The sequence below is a fragment of the Grammomys surdaster genome, unplaced genomic scaffold (assembly GCF_004785775.1).
Source record: "Grammomys surdaster isolate TR1022 unplaced genomic scaffold, NIH_TR_1.0 443, whole genome shotgun sequence".
In the NCBI taxonomy this organism is placed as follows: Eukaryota; Metazoa; Chordata; class Mammalia; order Rodentia; family Muridae; genus Grammomys; species Grammomys surdaster.
In genome coordinates, this window is record NW_021604862.1 from 31,110 (window position 1) to 47,343 (window position 16,234).

At 39.5% G+C, this 16,234-nt stretch overlaps 1 protein-coding gene and 1 pseudogene across 2 annotated transcripts in view; one reads left to right on the plus strand and one right to left on the minus strand.

Moving 5' to 3' along the window:
• Positions 1-8,533, minus strand: part of LOC114632870 (vomeronasal type-1 receptor 4-like) — an 11,243-nt gene extending 2,710 nt beyond the window's left edge. The window contains exons 1-4 of the mRNA XM_028781470.1: positions 7,999-8,533; positions 3,732-3,847; positions 2,216-2,395; positions 1,146-1,235 (exon numbers count right to left, since the gene is read on the minus strand). The gene's annotated coding sequence lies outside the window, so the exon portion shown is untranslated. The remainder of the gene's footprint in view (positions 1-1,145; positions 1,236-2,215; positions 2,396-3,731; positions 3,848-7,998) is intronic.
• A 155-nt stretch (positions 8,534-8,688) lies between these two features.
• Positions 8,689-10,096, plus strand: LOC114632871 (annotated as a pseudogene). Its single transcript, XR_003713145.1, has one exon. The product of XR_003713145.1 is annotated as a casein kinase II subunit alpha' pseudogene (transcript).
• Positions 10,097-16,234: the final 6,138 nt, after the last annotated feature.

The following is a 16,234-nucleotide window of genomic DNA, read 5'->3' on the forward strand; positions in this document are numbered from 1 at the left end:
CTTTCTTTCTTTCTTTCTTTCTTTCTTTCTTTCTTTCTTTCTTTCTTTCTTTTATACATGTTCTCTCAATGTTTCCTGTCATTTGCTATCTAGATGAAGCTGATCTCACAGAGATCTTCTTCTTCCTCCCAAGTGGTGGTACTAAGAACACAACAGGATCCTAGGAAATATTTTAAAGCTCTCCATATGATGAACATGCATACAGAATGTGAGATTATTTAGGATATACTGTGTCAAACATAGGATAAGTTAAAATACGACATCCCTGGTATAAATGTTAATTATTAAATAAATGTAGGTGGGAAATTAATACTGTGGCTATACTTCTTTATCCTAGCTAGCTCCACAATAAAGATCTAGCGAGATCAAGATTTCTTTTAAAGCTTTACCACAATACCTGTGCAATCATTTGATCTATTTTACACCCCTAACCTAATCTGGTTACCTCCTGCCAAAATACCCAAAATAATTTCATTTGGTGCCTTCTGTGCTTTAGCTGAACTCATATGGCCTACTTCTTTGTGGCTCAAACTGAATATCTCTCTCTCTACCTCCACCTCCACCTCCACATCCACATCCAACTCCACCTCCACTTCCACCTCTATCTCTATCTATCTCATTCCCCTGGATGGAAGATGTCTAGTTATATTCTCTCTTCTACTAAAGACATTGGATGATCAGCATGTATTGACAGGGTAAAGAATAAATGGCCAGAATTGAGACAGTATATTCTTGACATAAGGATTTCAATGCCATGTGTAAATTTAAACAAGATCTGAGAGCAGAGAAATTAGCATTTGTAAAACACAAGACATAATATTTAAAGAGTGTATAAAGGCATTATGTCTATGCCTTGGAAACTTATTAAACTTTCACCTACCTCAAGTTGTTCTTACTGAGAGGCCATGTACATTTTCAGAGGGATGATTCCAATGACATGACCTTCTACACCTATGTGGCTTGAAAAATTTACTCACAATTATTGACATCCCAAAATCTGCTATGGCATTTCAGATTCCTCAATTGATAATAACTAAGAACTGTGTGTACAATGTGTTTGAGAATTAAGCATTTGTTTATACACCTGCATTCAATATAGTTAGGTAAGAAGTAATGTTAATAGAAAGAAACAATGACCAGCTTACACCACAGTATGACAGTACTCCTGTCCTCAGATCTGTGACATTAGTGTTCTCAATCTTGAAATGCTTCTGCATCTTCATTGCCATAGGATTCTATACACAAAAGTACAGTGTAGTCATGTAAACTGAAATAAAATATCATCACTGGAAAATGTTTCCTTTGTTTTATTTTGTTTACAGTTAAATGTCTAATGGTTAATATATTTTTAAAAGATTATATTCATTGGATGTATACCAATCTGTATCATTCAAATTTTATGGCTTTACTTGCCAGATACTATGGATGAACAGGGAACCAAAAGGCATATATTAGTGCTATGGTTCCCTTGATTTGATTTATCTCCTAACCGTGAATACAATTCTATGCCACTGAATGAATGAGACATCGAAATCTGTCTCTCATGTGTTCAGCTGTCTCAATCATGCCTGACTATCTTCTATCATCTATCAATCCCTTACATTCACTGACACATCCATAAGAAGTAACAACACTTCCCTACTAATGGCTAAGAAGTAGTAAGTGAGAAACATGTTTAAAATATAGTGGCTCATACGTGTAAATTTCCTCTCCAGACAATGTGTTAATTTGTATTCCTGAATTTCTTTGCTTCCAAGTTCTCAAACTGACCACATCAGACCCATTTTCAGTGACCTCATAAGCAACATTATGTGAGACAAATTCCTTTCTTGTTCCAATGACTCCTAAAAGCAAGCAGTTCAGATATAGTGTTCCCTACTTTTCACAGTATACTGAAATAGGTTATGATAAATGCCCATGTCAACACTCAATATTACATTGCTCCATTTCTATGGATAAAAAGTTAGACTTCATCGTTGTTTTATTCTGCTTCTTCTGTACTCTTTCCTTTTATGTCCTGAATGCTATAAAAAATAGCAGGTGTAATTTTTTATTATTAAGTATATAAATGGTCAACATTTGTTATGAGGTACTGTTATTCATCTTCTTTGATACTGATAACTAACTGATGTGGACAGTAGCTCTATTTTTACTGTCAAGGCTAGAACCTAAAAACACAAAGTGTAAGTGATTCTGTAAATCCAAAAGCTCTTACTGTCAGAGTGGAGGCTTGAAGTTCTTGAAAATGGCTAGTGTGGTACAAATGCAGTTTACTCAGTCATAGCTCACAAATCCAAGACAGGTATTCTCAAGCATATTCCATGCTTCTATGCAAATTATGATCTTCACTTGACATTCTTTTTTCCTTTGTTGGTATTTTATTGAATGCTGTTGACTGTAGAAAGTTTTCATAATAGAAAAGAGACGTCACTTAGTAATTATAAAAACTTGCTGCTGTTGCAGAGAACCTATGTTTGGTTTTCAGCACCTATGTATTGCCTTCTCAACTGCCTGTAACTCAAGTTAGAGGGAGTTCCTGCAACATCTTCTGTCCTCTTCAGGGATTGCATTCTCATAGTGCCTATATATACATGGAGACAAAACATTCATGAACATAAAATCAAAATAGATAATAAATTAATCTTTTACAAGAGTTGTCACTTTGACATAACTTGATTTTATAAGCATAAGACAAGTGTGAATACAGCATTTGAAATAATAATAAAAAAAACAGTGGTCAAAGTATGATCTGACCTGGAAGTTGTCCCATCACAGTTTCATCTAACAAGACCTGGTGTTTTTAAGGTCATCAGAAAAAAATTCTTTCTTATCATTGAGGAGTAAAGGCTCTAGTGTCAATTACAGTTGAATTGTCAATGCCATTATTATGTACAAAATGCAACATGAAACATTAAAGTGTGATGAAATAGATTTAGATCAAATTATGCTACTAAAATTTTTATTTAAAGTTCTATACAAACTACATCTTATATTAATGAACATATTATGATAAAATTGACAATGAACTCTAGAGGAGATGCATTTGACATATAGAAACAAACCTTGAAAAAAATGTGAAAAGACAAACATTTTCCAAACTTAAATAAAGAACTAAACATGGAGACAAACAGCTGAGGAGTAGGGCCTTGACTCTCCATGCATATGGCCCTGTGTTCCAGCAGCAAGGAAAAGAAACATTAAGGGGAAGCATACATCAGGTTATGGTTAACATTAGATATGGCTAACCTCAAGACACATTTGGTGTCATTGATGTGATACTCCCTTTACCACTTCCTTTCAGTGATCTCTTCCCAAGTTCACGAGGGGGGCTTCAAACCAATCACTGTATAAGGGGTCATATAATATAATCATTTAATGTCTCTATAACTCATTGACATAAAAATTCACAAAAAATATATTTTACTCCAGAACATGTTCACATATTGTACCTTCCCATGATTGCCTGCTTATTATATTTTAATTCTACCATTTATTATGATGTGAATCCAGTGGAAGTTCACCTATAATAATAATACCTGCAATGTTATTCTACACATCCTGGAAGGTAAGTTGAATTATCACATTGATGTATTGCCACAGTCCTTCAGCATATTCACAGACAGGCTGCATTACACTGGTGTTACCCACAGTCATCCTCAGTGGGGGGCTGATATTACAGTAAGAACCAAGAAGGACTTGCACAAGGTTAGAAACCTTTCTTTGTCACTCACCTCTTAGCTGTTGAATTATTCTTGTGCCTTGTCTGTGTCTTCCGTAGAGGTGTTTCTAACCCAGGATTCCATTATGTGACTTGAGTACTTTCACATGCTTCTTTTCATTGCTGGCTCTACAACACATTTTGAAAGAAAGAATACTCACCTGGCTTCTTACCTCTGCAACACGCTGGACTCAGTGTACAGATCCTGACATCATAATAACCAGCAGTATGGAAGAGGGAGAGAGCTCAAGCCTGAGACAAAGGTCTGTGACTCTGTGACCTCATCTCCCTCCAGAATGACAATTTTCATTTCACCTGCAGTCACAATGGCAACGTTGGCTTAGGGAGACAACATCATTCATGAAACTTTTCCAAGTTGCTAATTTTTAAAAAGACACTTAAAAGTTTCTCATAAATATCTCTTAGGGTACAACGTGTTTTGCAAAAGTGCTAAGTTTTCCTGATCCCTGGAGGATCGCTGGCTCTAATGTAAGATGTTCTAGAAACAAAGGGAAAAATGTAGAACAACTAATACTTAAATGTCTCTGAGTATTTCATACATGTGTATGTGTTTCAGTGACATCTAAACTTCTCTATCTTTTTGACTTCTTAAAAATAGGAACAAGAAGGAGGAGGAGGAGAAGGGGGAGGAAGAGAAGAAGAAGAAGAAGAAGAGGAGGAGGAGGAGGAGGAGGAGGAGGAGGAGGAGCAAGGAGAGGAGGAGGAGCAGGAGGAGAAGAAAAGGTGGAAGGGTATCTGGTAGATGAGTATCTGGAAAGTGAGATCAGGAGCAAGGGCAACGTTTGGGATTTAAATTAGTTAATTAATTGATTAATTTACTAAAAATAAAAGCAGCAAAAACATTTATTCTACTAAAACATTGACTGTACTTTGTTACAATAGCATGTGCCTTGTACAAGGGATCTATGAAAGCATGTGTATCCTCTCAACTTTTGAGAAAAAAAAAAACATATTCTCTAGTCAAAAACTCTTCTGCTAAAAGTGGCACATCCTGACAACCTCCAGTCTGCTAGAGTTTTGTCATCCTTAGTCTTTCCTTTTCCAGGATTTGTGCATGCTGCCATAACAAGTGAAAACTCACATGCTAATACCCTGTTCTGTCTTTGCAAAATGTGTTTGATTGATATATGATGTTATGTACCAACTGAGGCTACTACACACTTTTTGTCTCTTCTTTCATGATAATTTCTGAGTCTTGAGAGGAAGAGGTATGGTATAAGTGTCTCACTTGTAGCTGTGACCTCCAGCAAATCTTAATCTCAGCAACTTTAATGATTGTAGGCTTCTGTATGAATCACACAGACTGTACCAAGAAGTTTCATTTACAAAAGCTGAGACAAGTACTATTCCATTTTTACAAAAACAAGAGATTAGGAATCAGTTTTCTTGTATGTATTTAGCAAAATAAAGGTAGTATGTTCTTCTGTTGGATCTGTGTCATCTCCAGCTACTTATTCTTGTTCCTTAAGTTATTGATATGTATGAGTTCCATCTTGTGAAATGAACCTTCAATTCAACCTTAAATTGATTGGTTACTCTTACTCCCTTCGTATTTATGACACTGTTGCTCTGAGTTTGTTGTGGCTATACCTGTCAGGGTCCACACCAGGGTAATATTTATCATTATTTCCAGCATTCTAAAACTATCCAGTAGACATAAAATTTTATGGCGACCAAAAGATTTCTTCATGCTCTGTTCCTAAAGTATATATTTTTTAATAATGGGCCCTTACCCTCTAGAAATAATTGATTCCTAAATATCACAAGCTGCACTAATTGATATTTGTTTTTTGTTTTTTGTTTTTCAGTTTATTTCCTAACTTTCAAATACTATCAAGAGAGTGCACAGCAGCTTCCAAATGAAAAAGGAGCTTTATCAACCATGGAAAAGGCAAGCGAATAATTTCAGAATTTACAAAGCACTACAGAAACTAAATGTCAAGGACAAGGAGTGTGTGTGTGTGTGTGTGTGTGTGTGTGTGTGTGTGTGTGTGTCAAAAGACATGTGAAAGGAGACTTTATATTCATCAAAGAGTAAAAATCCAGGAAGATGAAGTCTCAATTCTGAATATCTATGTCCCAAATGCAACAGCACCATATTCATAACAGAAAGGTTTTTAAAGTTCAAAACATGTATTGAGCATCAGCTTCAACACTCTACTTTCACTGATGCACAGGTCATTGAAACAGATACTAGAGAGAGATACACAAAACTAGCAAAAGTTATGAACCATATCGATTTAACACATATCTACAGAACATTTAACACCCCCAAAAAAGAATATACCTGCTTTTCACCACCACATGGAACAATATCCAAAATTGACAATATAACTGCATGCAAAACAAGCTTCAACAGATACAAGATGATTGGAATAATCCCAAGCATTCTGTCAGATCACTACACAGAATAAGACTGTACCTCAATAAAATCCAAAGCAATGGAAAGCCCACATACTCATGGAAACTGAAAATTCTCTGTTCGATGATAACTTTGTCACAGAAGAAGTAAAGAAATCAAAGGCTTCATAGAATTAAATGAAAATGGAGACAAGCAATGTTCAACATCCTTAGTCATCAGAGAACTGAAAACCAAAACGACCCTAAGATTCCACCTCATACTAGTCAGAATAGCTAAGATCAAAAACTTGGGTGATAGCTGATGCTGGCTAAGAGCAACACTTCTCCATTTTTGGTAGGACTGCAAGTTGGTACAATCACTTTGGAAATCACTCTGGCAGTTTCTCAGAAAATTGGACATAGTACTACCTGAGTGTGGAGAGCCGCACAGTGCCGCGCCTTAAAGATGGCACTGGTTTCCAGCTTCACCCGGCCTGATGGCGGGTACTCTCAGTGCCTTATTTGGCTTGGGCTGATGACCTGGCTTTGCTTCCGTATATGTGTGCCTATCTGTATTTGCCCTGTGGCATACTGGGGTTATCCGCCCATGAAGTATTTAGCCTGTGGGCAGGGGCTCCCCAGGGTCAGAAGTTTGTTAAAAGGGTCCTGAATAAACTACAGAAGAAGAGCTCGAGTGTCAAGTCTTCCTTGCAGGACAAGGGTGAACGCGACACCTGAGGACCCAGCTATACCACAACTGGGCATATACCCAAAAGATGTTCCAACATATATCAAGAAGACTAGCTCCACTATGTTCAGACCAGCCTTATGTATAATAGCCAGAAGCTGGAAAGAACCCAGATGTCCCTCAGCAGAGGTATGGATACAGAAAATGTGATATATTTACACAGTGGAGTACTACTCAGCTATTAAAAACAATGACTTCATGAAATCCACTGTCAAATAAATAGAACTTAAAAATATCATCAAACAAAGAAAGAAAGAAAATGAAGACATAGCTTAGCCAAACCTATGGGACACAACGAAAGCAGTGCAAAGATGAAAATTCATAGTACAAGTGCCTCGATAAAGAAATTGGAAATATCCATCACTTGCAACTTAACAGCACACCTGAAAATTCTAGACCAAAAAGAATCAAATACACCTAAGAGGAGTAGAAGATTGGAAATAATCAGCTCAGGGCTGAAATCAACCAATTATAAACAAAGAGAACAATACAAAGAATCAAAAAAAGACAAAAAACAAAAGCAAAACAACAACAATACAAAACCCCAAGAGCTGATTCTTAAGAGAAAATCAATCAGACTGCTAAATCCTTAGCCAAACTAACTAAAGGGCACAATGACAGTATCCAAATTAACAAAATCAGAAGTGAAAAAGTAGATCTAACAACAGAAACTGAGAAAATTAAAAAAAGAATTCATCAGATCTTACTGCAAAATTCTATACACAACAACAATGGAAAAATCTACATGAAATGGATGATTTTTTAGACAGACACCACATACCAAAGTTAAATCAAGATCAATTAAGCTACGCAAACATTCTCATTATCCTTAAGGAAATCGAAGCAGTCATTAAAAATGTCCAAAAAACAAAAACAAACAAACAAACAAAAAAAAACAAAACTCAGGGCCATATAGTTTTGGTGAAGATTTTTATGAGATCTTCAAAGAACCATTAATGACAATATTTCCCCCAAACAATTCTACAAAATGGAAACAGAAGAACTACCTAATTCATTCTATTTTTCTTCAGTTATTCTGATATCTAAAACACACAAAGACCCAATAATGAAGAAGAAATTCAGACCAGTTTTCTTTATGTATATCAATGCAAACATACTCAATAACATTCTCCCAAACTGAATCTAAAAACACATCAAAATGATCACTCACCTAGGTCAAGTAAGCTTCATCACAGGGATGCAGGGCTGGTTCATTTTTTGAAAATCCATCAATATTATCCACAATATAAACTATCTTAAGAGAAAATAATCACATGATCATCTCATAAGACATTGAAAAAGCCCACATATCTATGAACAATTGATCTTTGACAAGGAAGCCAAAACCATATATTGGAAAATTGAAACCATCTTCAACAAATAGTGTTGGTCTAACTGGTGGTCTGCATGTAGAAGAATGCAAATTGGTCCATTTTTATCTCCTGATACAAATCTCAAATAAAAGTGGATAAAAAACCTCCACATAAAACCAGATACACTGAATCTAATACACTGAATCTAATGGAAGAGAAAGTGGAAAAAAGAGGTTTGAAAAAGTTGGCATGGGGAAAACTTCCTGAACAGAATACCAATGACTCATGCTCAGAGATCAGCAATTGACAACTGTGACCTCATAAAACTGAAAACATTCTGTAAGGCAAAGGCCAGGATCAAATGGCAGCCTACCAACTGGGAAAAGATCTTTATCAACCCTACATTAGATAGAGGGCTAATATCTAAAATACACAAAAAGCACAAGAAATTAGACTCCAGAGAACCAAAAAATATTAATAATTAATAATAATTAATAAATTAATTAATTATTAAAATAAACAATATTAAAATTGGGACACAGGCCGCCGCCGCAGCTGCCCTTCTCCTGGCAGCAGCCGCTGTTGCCACCACCGCTTCTGGAGGCATGGAGCTGAGCAGAGGCAGCCGCGGAGCAGGAGCTCCACCATTCCGCTGGCTGCTGAAGACTCCGGACCGGTTCGGCCGGCGCCTTCCGCGCCCCCGACCCCAGAGTCTGGCCGCCGCCGCCGCCGCGCTCCTCCTCCTGCTCGGGGCCGCCGCGCTCCTCCTCCTGCTCCGGCGGCCCACAGCCAGCTGCTTCCCGCGCCTGCCGCCTCGCGCCAGGCGCCGCGCCGCCACCACTGCCACCCTCAAAGCCCCGCGGCCCACCCTGGTCCCATCCGCCAGGCCCGGCCAGGCCACCTGCAGTCGGACCCGGGTCTTCCCTGAGGTGAACAGCCTGAGGAGCCGCGAGTACTGGGACTACGAAGCCCACGTCCTGAGCTGGGGTAATCAAGATGATTACCAACTGGTTCAAAAACTTGGTTGGGGCAAGTATAGTGAAGTATTTGAGGCCATTAACATCACCAACAATGAGAGAGTGGTTATAAAAATTCTCAAGCCAGTGAAGGAAAAGAAGATAAAACGAGAGGTTAAGATTCTGGAGAACCTTCGTGGTGGAACAAATATCATTAAGCTGATTGACACTGTAAAGGACCCTGTATCAAAGACACCAGCTTTGGTATTTGAATATATCAATAATACAGATTTTAAGCAACTCTACCAGATCCTGACTGACTTTGATATCCGGTTTTATATGTATGAACTACTTAAAGCTCTGGATTACTGCCACAGCAAGGGAATCATGCACAGGAATGTGAAACCTCACAATGTCATGATAGATCACAAACAAAAAAAGCTCCGACTGATTGATTGGGGTCTGGCGGAGTTCTATCATCCTGCTCAGGAGTACAATGTTCGAGTTGCCTCGAGGTACTTCAAGGGACCAGAGCTCCTGGTGGACTATCAGATGTATGATTACAGCTTGGATATGTGGAGTTTGGGCTGTATGTTAGCGAGCATGATATTCCGAAAGGAGCCATTCTTCTATGGGCAGGACAACTATGATCAGCTTGTTCGAATTGCCAAGGTTCTGGGGACAGATGAGCTATATGGGTATCTGAAGAAGTACCACATAGACCTAGATCTACACTTCAATGATATCCTGGGACAACATTCACGGAAGCGCTGGGAAAACTTTATCCATAGTGAGAACAGACACCTTGTCAGCCCCGAGGCCCTAGATCTTCTTGACAACCTCCTGCGGTACGACCATCAACAGAGATTGACCACCAAAGAGGCCATGGAGCACCCATACTTCTACCCGGTGGTGAAGGAGCAGTCCCAGCCTTGTGCTGAGAACACAGTGCATTCCAGTGATCTCACTGCAGCGCGATGAAGCCTGGGGAATCGGTGGTAATGCTGCACTGATGCTTGCCAATAAAACCAACCAAACAAACAAAAACTTGAAGGAAACTACAGTGTGATAAAAAGAAATTCTAATCATTCCTTCTAAAGGCAAAGAAAAGTAAAGACCTAAAGTCTGTCAAAAGCAAGAAACTCCCCAGTACTAGTCTACAGGGAGCTGCACTGTGCGGTGTGGCAGAGCGCATAGTTGAGGATCTGAGGGGACTCTCCCTTTGGAATGCATGGGAGGTGAGAAGCTCGGAGTTGTTGTCCATGTACCTGCCTTTAACAGGATACCACTGATGAATTAACCCGTTCGGTCAACAAGCTCTGAATATCTGACTTCCTATCTATTCCACTGTGGTCTGATTTTCTTCTGTGAGAATTCAGGCTCAAGTTTTAGCAAAAATCAGCTGTCTCTTCTGACACACCAGCCTCATTTACAAGAAAAAAAAGGATTAAAATAGTCACAGTATTTTTTAAGCTCTTTTACATATTCATGTGTTATGTATTTTTTTATGACATGAGCTCTTCAGGAAATGTACCTCATTCCTGCAGTTTGCTTCCGAATGTACTCATTTGGAAGCAAACTGCCCTTGTTCTCACCATATCTTCTTTGGTGTCAGAAAATGGCACTGTAAATCTTGAGATGCCATGAACAGGTCCCAGGCTCATTAGATGTCCCATGCTATGTGCAGAACTTGGGACTCACCTTTATTGATTTGCCTAAATATTGAATCTTGTTGTCTTTTTTTTCTTTAACTTTTTCTCCCGGCCTTCTAAGGAAAACCTCACCATTTCCCAGCACATCTTTGTGAGGGCACTACAATGCTTCACTTTAAAACAAAGACTATTGTCTGGGCAGTGGTGGTGCATGCCTTTAATCCCAGCACTTGATAGGCAGAGGCAGGCAGACTTCAGAGTTCGAGGCCAGCCTGGTCTACAGAGTGAGTTCCAGGACAGCCAGGGCTACACAGAGAAACCCTGTCTCGAAAAACAAAAAACAAACAAACAAAAAGACTATTTTTATTCACAACCATAGCTACAGCTGGAAAGTTAGTCTTCAGGCAGGTCAAAGAGGGAGGAAACCTAACATGCTTGAGCTATCTACCACATCACACTCAGGGTTTCTTCAGTAACTATTTAATAATGCCATACATTTTTATAAGGTTAGATTGTTTGAAACATCTGTTTACATTCCAAATTTCAATATACTTGTATTTGTATTGGTAAAAGAAAATAAAATTGGGACACAGAGCTAAACAAAGAACTCTCAACTAAGGAATCTTGAATGGCTGAGAAGCATGTAAAAATGCACAGATTTTTTTTCTATCTAAAGGAAATGCAGGGACAATGATAGGAGCAGAGACTGAAGGAAAGGCCATTTGAAAACTGCCCGACCTAGGAATCCAAGTCATCTGTAGACACTAAACCCAGACACTATTGCTGATGCCAAGAAGCACTTGCTGATAGGAGCCTGGTATAGCTGTCCCCTGAGATTCTTTGCCAGAACCTGAGCAATACAGGCACTTAGGCTTGCAGTCAACCATCACAGAGAACATGGGTACCCCAATGAAAGGCTTAGGGGAAGGACTGAAGGAGCTGAAGGGGATTGCAACCTCATACAAAGAATAATAATATCAACCAACTAGACACTACAGAGCTCCCAGGAACTAAATTACTAACAAAAGAATACACATGGAAGGACACATGGCTCCAGCTGCCAATGTAGCAGAGGGTTGCCTTATCTGGCATCAATAGGAGGGTAGATCCTTGGTCCTGTGGACACTTGATACCCCAATGTAGAAGATTTCTTGGGTTGGGAAATGGGAGTAGGTGGTGGGGAAATTCCCTCATAGAAGCAATGGGGAGGGGGAATTGGATAGAGGGCTTGTGGAGGTGAAACTGGGAAAGGGATAACATTTGAAATGTAAATAAATAAAATAGCCAACAACAACAAGAAAAACTAAAAAGGAATGTTCAACATTCGTTGTCATTAGGGAAAAACAACTTAAAATGACCCTTAGATTCTATCTCACACCATTCAGAATGATTCAATGATAGCAGATGCTGGTGAGCATGTGGAGAAAGAACACTCCACCATTGCTGATGTGATTGGAAGCTGTTAAAACCATTTTGGAAACCAGTCTGGTAGTTTCCAGATAATTGAAAATAGTTCTACCCCAAAACTCAGCTATACCTCTACTGGGCGTATACTCAATAGATGCTCCAAGTATAACAAGAACACATGCTCTACTATGTTCATAGCAGACTTATTTATTTTAACCAGAAGCTGGAAAGAACCCAGATATCCCTTAATGGAAAACTGAAAACAGTAAATTGGATACCTTTACACAGTGAAATGCTTCTCAGCTATTAAAAACAATGACTTCATGAATTTACCAAGCAAATGGATGGAGCTGGATAATATCCTGAGTGAGATAACCCCAACACAAAAGAACACACATGATACATACTAACTGATAAGTGGATTTTACCCTAAAAGATCAGAATACCCAGGATACAACTCACAAACACTATGAAGCTTAAGAAGAAGGAAGACCAAAATGTGGACATTTCAATCCTACTTAGAAGGGGGAACTAAATATTCGTGGGAAGTAGAGGGAGGGAGCAACCTAGGTGGGAAATATGCTGTGAAGGGGAAAATGGAGTTGAGTAGAGAAAGGAGAAAAGTCAAGAGGGTCAGGAAATCAAAAAGAATATGTAGCAGTGGAGCAGGGTTGGAAATGAGGGGGCTATAGAAAATCCTAGAGGCCACAGCAGCTAGAAGTTCCCAGGACCCAACAGGGATAACATTAGCCAGATTATCCAACAAAGAGGAGATAGAGCCTGTACAGTCCACTTCCGGTAGACAGGCACAGACCCCAGCTGAGGGATGGTGCCACCCTCTGGTAGGGGAAATGATGGCCACCCCTATATAAATGCTGGTGGCTGTTCAGCCACAAAATCATCTACTTAAGGAGAACCTAACTGAGGACTACCTGAGAGACTAAAGATTCATCAAGCAGGCAAGATCTTTAGAGGAGAAGCTTTCTTGGGACCAATGGAGTACCAGTGGAAGGGGAGGCTATTAAAGAAGCTTACAACAGTGTTCAGATGAGCTTTCTGTGTCATTTCTCACCTGCTCACAGAGTCTGTGTCATTTATTCTGTGCTACCTCACCTTCACCCACAAGAGCAAGTAGGACCAGGCATAGAATACTCCAGGAAATAGACAACATCCACCCACCTCAAAAATTTTAACCCAGAATTGTTCCTGTCTAAAGGAAACCAGGGACATACAATAAACCACAGACTGAAGGAAAGCACATACAGAGAGAACTTCACCTTGAGATTCATCCCAACTGCAGTCACCAAACCTAGACACTATTGCTGATGACAAGAAGTGCTTGCTGAAAGAAACATGATATAGCTGTCTTCTGAGAGGTTCTGCCAGCACTGGTTAAAACAGATATTCACAGACAACCATTGAACTGAGCCTGGGGAGCCCAATGGAAGAGTTAAGGAAAGGACTGAAGGAGCTGAAGGGAATTGAAACCCCATAGGAAGAACAACAATAGCAACTAACCAGACCCCCAAGAGTTCCCAGTGACTAAACCATCAACCAAAGAGTATACATGAATGGGTCCATAGTTCCAGCTATATACATAGCAGAGGATTATTTTATCTAGCATCAAAAGGAAGGGAGGCCCTTGGTCTTGTAGAGGCTTGCTGCCCTAGTATAGAGGGATGCTAGAGTGGCAAGCCAGGAGTGGGTAGGTGGGTAAGGGAGCACCTTCTTAGGCAAAGAGGAGAGGGAATGAAATGGGAGGTTGCAGAGGGGAGACCTGGAATGTGGACAACATTTGAAGTGAAATAAATGAAATAACAAGAAAAGAAGAACATTTGGATGAACAATTCTTCCTGACCTCATGCTGTACTACAGACCAATAATGATATACAAAACCCTATTGTATTGGTAAAGAGACAAAAATGTTGATCAAAAGAATAGAATTGGAGACCCAGAAATAAACCCATGTATCTAGGGACACTTAATCTTTGACAAAGAAGCCAAAATCATACACTGGAAAAAAGGAACCATTTTCAACAAAAGGTGCTGATCTAACAGGTGGTCTGCATGTAGAAGAGTGCAAATTCATCCATATTCACCACCTTGCGCAAAGCTCAAGTCCAATTGAATCAAGGACATTAACATTAAACCAGGGACACTGAATCTAATAGAAATGAAAGTAGAAATAGCTTTGAACACTCTGAAACACGGGAAATTTTCCTGAAAAGATCACCAATGCCTTGGGCTCTAAGATCAACAAGTGACAAATGGAACCTCATAAACTTGAAAACTTCTGTAAGGCAAAGGACATTGTCAAGACAGAACAGCAACCCACACATTGGAAAAAGATCTTCACTAACCGTAAAATCAATTGAGGTGTAATATACAAAGAACTCAAGAAATTAGACTCCAGAAAACCAAATAACCTAATAAAAAAAAATGTGATACAGAGCTGAACAGAGAATACCCAACTGAGGAATCTTATATGGCCAACAACCACTTATAGAAATGTTCAACATACTTAGTCATCAGAGAAGAGCAAATCAAAATGACCCTTGGATTCCACTTGACACCAATAAGAATGGATAAGATTAAAAATTCAGGCTAAAGCACAGACAGACAGTGTGGAAAAAGGAACACTCCTCCATTGCTGATGGGATTACAACCTTGTAAAACTACTCTGGAAATCAATCTAGTAGTTCCTCAGAGAACTGGAAATAGTTCTCCCTGAAGATGCAGGTATTCCACTCCTGAGAATATACACAAAAGTTATAGCAGCCTTAATTGTAATAGTCAGGAGCTGGAAAAAACACAGACATCCTGCAACCAAAGAATGAATAAAGAAAATATGGTTCATTTACACAATGGTGTATTACTCAGTTATTAAAAAGGAATACATCATAAAGTTTGGAGGCCAATGGATGGAACTAGAAAATATCATCCTTTGTGAATTAACCCAGACTCCAAAGGACATACATGGTATGTACTCATTGACAAGTGGATATTAGCCAAGCAGTTCTGAATACCCATGATACAATTCACACAGCATATGAACTTTAGCAACAGTGAAGTCCCAGTTGTAGATACTTTAATCCCACATAGAATCAAAAGAGGCAGAAAGAGGGTGAGGCCTGTGGGGCAGAATGGAGGCAGAGGGAAAAGGGAGGCAAATCAGGTATGGGAAGAGACAAGAGAAAAGCCCAGAGATCCAGAAAAATGAATATACAGCAGTATATGGGGTGGAGTAAAGGGAAAGTCTCTACAACGTCCAAGACACCAGTAATTGAGAGGCTCCCAGAACCCAATGGGGATAACTTTAGCCAAAATGCCCAAGAAGGGGGAGATGGACCCTAAAGAAACAACATCCAATACATAGACAAGACCTTCATATGAGGCATGGTCCACTCACCCATCTTCAAAATTCTTGATCCAGAGTTGTTCCTATCTAAAAGTTATGCAAGGACAAACATGGAGCAAAGACTGAAAGAAAAAGGCCATCCAAAGATGGTCACAACTTAGGATCCATCCCTTGTGTAGGCACCAAACCCCACACTATTACTGATACCATTTTGTGCTTGCAGACAGGAGCCTACCATGGCTGTCCTCTTTAGAAGCTCTACCAGCATTTGACTGAGACAGATGCAGATACTTGCAGCCAAACCATTGGACTGAACTTAGGACCTCTGGGGAAGAGTTAGAGAAAGGACTGAAGGAGCTGAAGGGGATGGCAACCCCATAGGAAGAACAACAGTGTCAACTAACCTGGATGCCTGGTAGCTACAAGAGTCTAAGCCACCAACCAAGAGCATAAATGGACTGATTCATAGCCCCTGGTACATATGTAGCAAAGGTCTGCCTTGTCTGGTCTCAGTGTTAGAGGCTAAGCTTAATCCTGTGGAAATTTGATGCCCAGGGATGAGAGATGTTAGTGGGATTCAGGTGAGGGTGTAAGTGACACTGGGGAAGCACACTTTCAGGTCAGGGGTCAATGGGTGAAGAACTCAGGGAGGGAGGACCAGGAAGGGGACACCTTTTGGAATGTAAATAAATAAAATAATGTAATGGGAAAAAATCCAGAG